The sequence below is a fragment of the Halichoerus grypus genome, chromosome 7 (assembly GCF_964656455.1).
Source record: "Halichoerus grypus chromosome 7, mHalGry1.hap1.1, whole genome shotgun sequence".
Taxonomy (NCBI): Eukaryota; Metazoa; Chordata; class Mammalia; order Carnivora; family Phocidae; genus Halichoerus; species Halichoerus grypus.
In genome coordinates this window covers 68,283,871-68,292,802 of record NC_135718.1, presented here as the reverse complement: position 1 = coordinate 68,292,802, position 8,932 = coordinate 68,283,871, and the positions used below count along the sequence as shown (strand labels likewise).

At 42.3% G+C, this 8,932-nt stretch overlaps 1 long non-coding RNA gene across 1 annotated transcript; it reads left to right on the top strand.

Annotated features, from left to right (window-relative positions):
* Positions 1 to 3,144: 3,144 nt before the first annotated feature.
* Positions 3,145 to 8,260, top strand: LOC118520858 (uncharacterized). The gene is made up of 3 exons (XR_013449460.1): positions 3,145 to 3,206; positions 5,177 to 5,282; positions 6,649 to 8,260. It is a non-coding gene; the product is annotated as an uncharacterized LOC118520858 (long non-coding RNA).
* The last annotated feature ends 672 nt before the right edge of the window (positions 8,261 to 8,932 follow it).

Sequence of the window (8,932 nt, the reverse complement as noted above, 5' to 3'; positions counted from 1 at the left end):
AGAACCGTGCAAAGTGTTCAGTCAGAACACTTGGGCTCGGAAGCCAGCCAGCCGCCTACCGTCAAGCAAATCACTTAATCTCCCTAACCTTATCTGGAAAATGCAACTGTGAAACTAAATAATCCACAGCATTTCTTCCAGCTTTAAAATTTCTGTGTGTTGTAGAGTGAGCCAACTACAAATCCTTAAATCAAATTATCTCTAATTAATTAGCTGATTCAAGCAGATTCTTTCAAACAATCAGAGCCAATTTAAGATAGTTTCTCTTTCCTATATGCATTTGGTGTAGCCACAGAAGCTTTTACACTGATAAACACCTTTATCAAACGGCCTCTGCATTTTGAATCCTGTGTGGCAGATGTCGGGGAATCGTATTATAGAATAATACAGTTCTGACTCTTGCTTTCCTTAAACCAGCCTGTGTCAGGCATAAATAAGGGCCAGAAATAATGTCCCTGTCTCAACTTTGCTTTCTCCCCCCCTCCCTCCTCAGAGTAGACAAGCAGAACTCAAGCACTCTCAGGAGAGCCTTTCAAATCCCTCACTCTGTCCTTAGTGTCAGGAGCTGGAGGCTAAGTGTGTGGGTCTGACTCATTGCCTTGTACTCCTTGATCCCTCCAGAAGCACAATAAGAAGCACAAAAAGCTTTTGCTGCAGAGCTACTTCCTCTTGTTGGCAGAGCTATTATCTGCTTTGTCTAGGGTTTCTTTCTGCTTGATATCTCTCTCTATCTCCCCCCCATATATCTATATCTATGTCGATAGATAGATAGATAGATAGATAGATAGATAGATAGATAGATAATCTCTCCCTCTCCCACCCAACTTGAACATCTCTTCATGCATTTATTGGCCATTTGTATTTCTTTTTTGAACTGTCTTCATGATCTTTGGCTGTCGATTCCGATTTGTTAAGAAATATGTGAAACACACACGGAGTATAAAAAATGATATGTGAACACCTAGGGGCTCACCACCTGACTTCAGAAACAATCACCAGTGTAGTTGAAACCCACCGTGCACTCTCCCCCAATCTCAGCAGCAGCCCTTGCCATACCCAAGAGGTAACCCTTGACCCTCAGGTTTGAGATCATATGGCCTGTGCATCTCTTTCTATTTTTATTACATATATGTGTTTCTCTACTATTACTTTTTGCTTATGCCTGTATCTGTAGAATTTTGCATCATTAGAAAATAGATCCTATAGAACCATGCTTTCCATGAGATAGTTTAATCCCTATAGCTCAATATCTTATTCTCTCTTTTTCATCATAGATGTAGACCGTTAATTTTTATCTAGGAAAAACCATTGGTGACTATGGCAAAAAGATGGTTCTCAGGTCATCACATAGTAGACAAGGGACATGGTGTCTACCTAACAGAGATGAGGAAGAGCACATGCCATGAAAACCTTTCTCTGTGCTCCTTTCTCAGTGTTGCACCTGTCCTTCCAATACAAGAAAAAGGAACAAGATGGGACATGGACACTGATTACAAAAGTTTGTCTGTCTCTAGCTCATTCATTCATTCATTCATCCCATCCATCCAACCAACAAATGTTCATTGAGAACTCAACACAGATGCCAGGCACTGAGTTAAATGCCGGGGAACAAAAACAAAAAAGACAGTCTTTGCCCATTCATAGCCAAGTTAAGAAAATAGACAAGTGGGGCAGCGCCTGGGTGGCTCAGTTGGTTAAGCATCTGCCTTTGGCTCAGGTCAGGATCCCAGGCTCCTGGGATTGAGCCCCACGTTGGGCTCCCTGTTCTGTGGGGAGTCTGCTTCTCCCTCTCCCCTCCCCCCCCCACTCGTTCTCTCTCTCTCTCAAATAAATAAAATCTTTAAAAAAGAAAAAGAAAATAGACAAGTAAATAATAATGATAATAGCTCCGATTTGTGGAGCATTTACTTTTGGCAGGCACTGTGCTAAGCACTTGCTCGTGTTATCTCATTTAGTCCTTATGTGAGACATGCAAAGTGCGACAGCAAATAGCACCTATGGAAAAATGGAAGCAGAGAAAACATAAGATCACACAGACACCAGATGGTGGAGCTGGGATTTGAACCTTGGCAGACTGACCTAGAGCCTATGTCTTTACAAACTTCTACAGTCATCTCTGGAGGAAATCAGTAATTATGATCAAATGGGAGAGGGCAATGACAGAGGGTGAAAGGTGACACTGACATCTTGAAATGCTTCTTCAAGAGTGGCTCAGTAGTAAGGTTCAATGAGATGCCCTCCAGAGCAAGGGGGAGCTCTTGTCTCTAGTGTAGACAAATGATTCAGTCCATGCCCTGACGGACCCTTCTGGCCTTAATTTAGTTTCATTAATTTGGTGTTGGAGCATTATAAATGAGCTAGTTTTAAGGCTTGGGGAAAAGGCATTCACCAACTTGCTAACTTTGGGCACTAGAGAGATTCCCTGTTTGTAAAATGGGGGTGGTCCTGGCTAGGTGCCCCTTAGAAGATACCTGAGAGTCCAAGGAGCTGCTGAGGAATCTTTCCTTTTAAAGGAGCATGAGGAAAGCAGCCTGAGTTGTAGGGTCCAGCCAGACCCTGATTAGTATATGAGGTTCTTTCCCTTATCATTCTTCACTTTGCCCTGGTATGAAGGCAGAGTGTCCAGTTATGAAACAAACAGCTGGTTGGAAATCATGAGAAGCAAGATGGCAAGTGAAAAGAGCAAGTCATGGAAGGTTTGACTGTGAGAACTCATGAAGAACGGGGTCATAACATCTACAGTCCATATGGTGGGTGTGGCAACGGAATGCTCTGCAGAGACCTGCCTCTGCTCCATTGTGTTCCGGTCCTCTGGAGAGACCCCCTTACCAGGAAGCCAGGACTTAACATTTCAAGGCTAAAATGAGCTTAGATGACAGAAACACGCCTGTAAGTCTTTGCCTCTTGGCAAATGGGCTTGGGGTACTACAATTTACAGGAACAGTTCTCTGCTTCAAATTAGTCAGGAAAATTACCCTAGCCTCAGCCTCTCAAAAGGAAAATTCCACTTGTATTGAGTCCTGTGCCCACGCATGTCAACTATGGTTACAATGTGCATCCCTGTGAATGCAACTTAAGGCTCTGTTGATACCTTGCAAATGGATATGTTTGCTTCTTTCCCTCTTAATATTAAACAGTGGACTGGCTTCCTAGCAAGAACTATCTCCAACGAAGATCCTCCGCGCCAAAATTCAAGAAACTCACAGGTAGACATGACTTTTCTGGAGGAAAGCATTGCTAATGTACCCTTAAAAATGTTTACTCTTTTATCATTACATAGAACCCTTTGAAGGGCAAGAAATAGAAACTTGTTCAAGCTAACTTAGGAAAAAGGGGAGAATTTCCTACAAGGACGCAGTCCGGCCCTTGTGTTTCCTACAGCCAGGCCTGAGGAAAGGACCGGAAGTGAGGGGCCGGCTATAGAGGAACCAGGATGTTTATGTTCTCTCCCTCAGATCACATTTTGAAAGAATAAGACTCTGTGTGTGTGTGTGTGTGTGTGTGTGTGTGTGTGTGTGTCCGCTGCCCAGAGATTGTCTCGCCTGTCTCTACTTAGGTTCCTAACTAGAGTGCTCTGATTGGCCCTGCCCCGTTGTCAGGGAGACAGGATCGGAGGCACAAAACCACGCCCACCCACTGAGGGAGAGGGAGATACGGTTTCAAGAAGAGTGAATCTTACTAAGGACCTTCCTTCTGGCATTTATAAAAGTCCCAACATATGGGTTTGGTTGACTAAATTATGTATTCCCTTATTTTGGCATACTAGATGACTATTAAAATCATGTGTTTGAATATTTAACAAAATTAGAAAAATGTTCATAACATTCTTTAGTGAAAGGGCCAGTTACAGAGCAACATTTTTTTATTATATAATAAGAACTTTATTATATAATGAAAGTAATTTTACTAATATTTGTAGTTTGTATACATATGCATGGAGAAAAGAAACAAAATCGAATGTTTACATAGTTATATTGTGTTTTCTCTATTTTTCAAATATTTTTATGTTGAAATTTATTATTATTATGATCAAAGTTAATTTTTAAACTAAATTTTTAACTATGATCAAAGTTAATTTTAACTGACAAATTAAGTAAATAAAATTACATGAAATGGAAATGAAAAAAATCCTCTTATATCCTGAATCAGATATTTTATAATTTATAAAATCATGAAAACAGGGCACCTGGGTGGCTCAGTTGTTAAGCGTCTACCTTCAGCTCAGGTCATGGTCCCAGGGTCCTGGGATCGAGCCCCGCATCGGGCTCCCTGCTCCGCGGGAAGCCTGCTTCTCCCTCTGCCACTCCCCCTGCTTGTGTTCCCTCTTCTGCTGTGTCTCTCTCTGTCAAATAAATAAATTAAGTATTTTTTTTTAAATCAAAAAAACAAGTGCAATAAAGTTTACCTAAAAAGAGTAAGTGGCTCTTTTTAGGAATCATTTGGGGAAATAATTAACTGCTTTAAACTTTTGTAACATCCCATTTAAATGCTTCCTTTATTTTTTTTTTTAACATTTTATTTATTTATTTGACAGAGAGAGACACAATGAGAGAGGGAACACAAGCAGGGGGAGTGGGAGAGGGAGAAGCAGGCTTCCCGCAGAGCAGGGAGCCTGATGTGGGGCTCGATCCCAGGACCCTGGGATCATGACCTGAGCCGAAGACAGACGCTTAATGACTGAGCCATCCAGGTGCCCTAAATGCTTCCTTTAAAGTCAAGATTTTGAAAGAGCTCCAGCCTGAAGTCACTTTGTTTTAGATATCAGCTTGAAAAGCTGTGTCTGTAGCATTTAAGACATAATTTAAGCATCGCATGCAACTTAGGAATAATAATTCTAGTGATAGGTATTATTGAAAAATGTGGGCAAGTCAGAAAGAGAAACGTATTTGAGGGTAAAAGGACAAATACATTGTTCCACATAAACCACTGGTTTTTCTTTCTTTATGGTGAAGTGAGAAAAACATCCAGAGAGTTTCTCAGTTGATGAGCACTAACAGAGAAATTGAGTAAGATGGACCCTTCTCCCATTACTGAACTGGCATTTGAAGCTTCAAAAAGACTAAAGCCATTGATGTTTGGTACAGATTTTACTAGGAGTCTTGGGGATGTGATCAAATCTGGAAAAGTCATGAAAAGTGTCAACATGAATTAGAAAAGTGTGTTTATCAAATCTCAGGTGAGACTGGTATGTCAGGCCTCATTCTATTCCCCAAATCCACGAGGGCAGAACTTCTGGAAGATCAGGGAGGACTTCGAGAAGCCCTTCTCACCAGCTACTCAAGGTAATTAAAAGTCCAACTGCTGTCACTCACTCCCAGATCTGCTAGTTCTAGAGCGTCCTCCAGCATCAGCTTCAGATGGTCTCTTGGTTCCATCTTAGCCTCCTCTTTGATACCTTCTCTTACTCTGTACATGGTCCTAGTGTTGCCCTGGCTTCTTCTCTCTTCTTTGGGTGCCTGTTCTTGCTTCCCTAGTCTGTACTGCTTTATCTTGGTTTGGATTCAGAAAGAAAACATAATAATAATAATACAAAATGACAGTGACTATAAAAAAACAACATAAAAAGGGCTGTGGGAGACCCAAAAGGACCTAATTATTTCCACCTGAGGTGGATTGCTGGGAGCTGGCTACCCAGAGGAGGTGATGTGCTTTGGACCTTGGGGGATAAGTAGGAGTTTGTCAGGTAGGACAGAAGAGAGTTCCCAGAAGAAGAAAAACTGGGAGAAAAGAATCAGAGATGAGAAAGTACATGGCATCCTGGGGATGGCTGGAGAAGCAGCACGGAGCAGAAGAAGGTGGAGGGTCTTGCAGTTGCTGAAGGAAGATTTTAAAGCATAGGAAGGACTTGATTAGCTTCGTTTAAAAAGATGGTTTGGCTACATCACCAAGGGTGGCTGAAAAAGGGCAGGTCCCCCTGGCCCCTGGCCCTGACTCTCTCTTTGCAGACTTGGCCCTCTCATGCCCAGTCAGATCCTTAACAGGGACTGCATTCTTCCATGGTTTCATCCTAGGCCTTTTCTTGTCCCACATCTGTTCTCATGGTTTTAATCCTCATCTTGATGCAATTTCTGGCACTGACCTCCCTGTCAACCCTAGCCTTGCCTTCCAGGTGGCTCCTAACCCTGTGTACCCCCAGTCCCTCAAACTCAACATGTGTGTAGCCAAACTCTTCAAATCCTTTCCCCAACACGCAGTTCTTCCCCCAACTCTTCGTTTCTGTCCTTTGTCCCACCATTCTCCATGTTACCTGAGCTCAGAGCTTGCTGGCTATTGCCTCCACCTTTCTTTGGCCCTCATGTTCAACCCATGTTCAAGACTGTCAAGATTTCTTTGTGATTTCTGACATCTGTGTCTTCCCAGTTCAACTGCAACCATCCTACCTGAGACCCCCCCCCCACGCCCCAATTCTGTTATAGGAACAACAGCATCCCAGCTGGTGTCCCAAGTCTCCAGTGGCTCTCCTGGATGGTCCTATTCTGGTATAGTTTCTATTCTGTCTTGATTATAGAGGGCCACATATAAGGTAGATGTTGAGCATGGTCCAAATTACTTTTGAAAGTCCCTTAGGAAGATGCTATATTGAAGTCTGACACACCATCTCTCCAAAAGTCCAACAACAACAATAATGAAGCTTTCTTTTTTTTTCAGGTAGGCTCCATGCCCAGTGTGGAGCTCAACGTGGGGCTTGAACTCACAACCTTGAGATCAAGACCTGAGCTGAAATCAAAAGTCAGATGCTTAGCCAACTGAACCACCTGGGTGCCCCAAAAATAACAGTAATGAAACACAATTATTTCCTTCTAACATGGGAATAGATTGTGCTTTCTTCTGTCCAGCACTACATAATGTAGTTGGCTTGCATTTAGAACTCATTTTGGGAGGGCAAATGTATCTTTAAATGTTCCTTCTGTGAAAGGTGAACAAGAAATAATTGAAACTGTAGGGGAGGAAAAATAATTTTCCCTTTACCCTTCTTAGTTCTTGGCTGAGACCCCTGTAATAAAAGACAGACAAAAAAGAAAAAAACAAACAGGTTTATTGACATGTATACCTCCCGTATACATGGAAGATACTCAGGAAAAAATGAGTAATACTCTGAGGTGGCTTAGAACTCTGGCTTAAATACCATCTTCAACTAAACACAAGAAAAAAAGGTGTGGGGGAAGAGAGTTTTGAGAGAAAAGCGTAGAAATCAACAGTAAGGTTTGTTATGCAGATCTGAGTCTATACCTTCTCCATCAATAAGGATTAAATGTTGTCTCAGGGGATTAGCCTTTGTCTTTCCTCATAGGGAGGGATAAGGGACGCCTTTGTAAATTGATGTCTTGCTTTCAGGCTTATAGAGGGAGGCCAGGGAACTTTTCTTGTATTGACTTCTTTTCAGTTGCCTTCAGCTCAAAATAATCCTTATGCAAAAATGGCTTTTTGGGGTTGGCATATTCTGCTATCCTTCAAGATTAACCAAGAGCACAGCCAATTCATATCTCTCTCACACTCACTCTGGACAGATGCTTATGGAAAGGATGGCATGTAACATCTCCCATACTGGCCCTGTCCTTTAAATCCTTTTTTTTTTTAATAGACTTTATTTAATTTATTTTTTAAAAGAGTTTGTTTATTTATTTATTTATTTATTTATTTATTTATTTATTTATCAGGAAGAGAGCACAAGGACGGGGAGCGGCAGGCAGAGGGAGAAGCAGGCTCCCTGCTGAGCAAGGAGCCTGATGCAGGACTCCATCCCAGGACCCTGAGATCATGACCTGAACTGAAGGCAGATGCTTAACCCACTGAGCTACCCAGGTGTCCCTGTCCTTTAAATTCTTTTTTTTTTTTTTAAGATTTTATTTATTTATTTGACAGATAGAGACATAGCAAGGGAGGGAACACAATCAGGGGGAGCGGGAATGGAAGAAGCAGGCTTCCCGCAGAGCAGGGAGCCTGATGTGGGACTCGATCCCAGGACCCTGGGACCCTGACCTGAGCCGAAGGCAGATGCTTAACAACTGAGCCACCCTGGTGCCCCTGTCTTTTAAATTCTTAAAAAAATATTTGCTGAGCATCCATAATTCAATAGGTGGGAATTAAGCCCAGAGTTTGCTGACGTGGCTCACATGGATGGGCCAGTGTGTGCCATGCCTGCACATGCGGCCCCTCACCGGGCTGGTCGGAGCTGGGTGGGCAGAAAAGTTACCTGGGGTCCACAGCCCTTTGCCACCAATTTGGGTGAACTCCAAGGATTCCAAAACTTCTAATTCAAACATGGCCTTCTAGGTCTTTATGAAGGTATATTTTTCAAGTTAAGAGTATAATATAAATAAAATAAATATATCTTATTATTTTATTCTTCTATTTATTTATTATCCTATTGTTTTATTATATTATTTATTTATTTTATATATTAAAAATATATAATTTTTATTTTATTTTTAGAAAGATTTTATTTATTTATTTAACACACACACACACACACACACACACACAGAGAGAGAGAGAGAAATCATGAGTCAGGGGGAGAAGCAGAGGGAGAGGGAGAAGCAGACTCCTCGCTGAGCAGGGATCCCGACGCGGGGCTCGATCCCAGGACCCTGGGATCATGACCTGAGCCGAAGGCAGACATGCTTAGCCGACTGAGCCACCCAGGCACCCCTTTAATCTTTTAATATATCATTTTTTGTTACCCTGGTGAATAACTTTTAACCATGCAGCATATGGTAGATGACCCTCTCTCTGTCCTCTTGCTCTGGCCCCCATGAATATTAGGGGCTGGCTATACGTAGCACGTTTTCTTGACCTGGAGCGATGAACAGCAGTACGGGCTTCCATGCACGACCACACAGCAGAAACATCTTCAAATTGTGGTTGGGAAGCCCTGTGGCTATTCTCACTGTCTCTCTCCACATCTTCCTGGCTCCTTCTGGCTCTCTCTCCT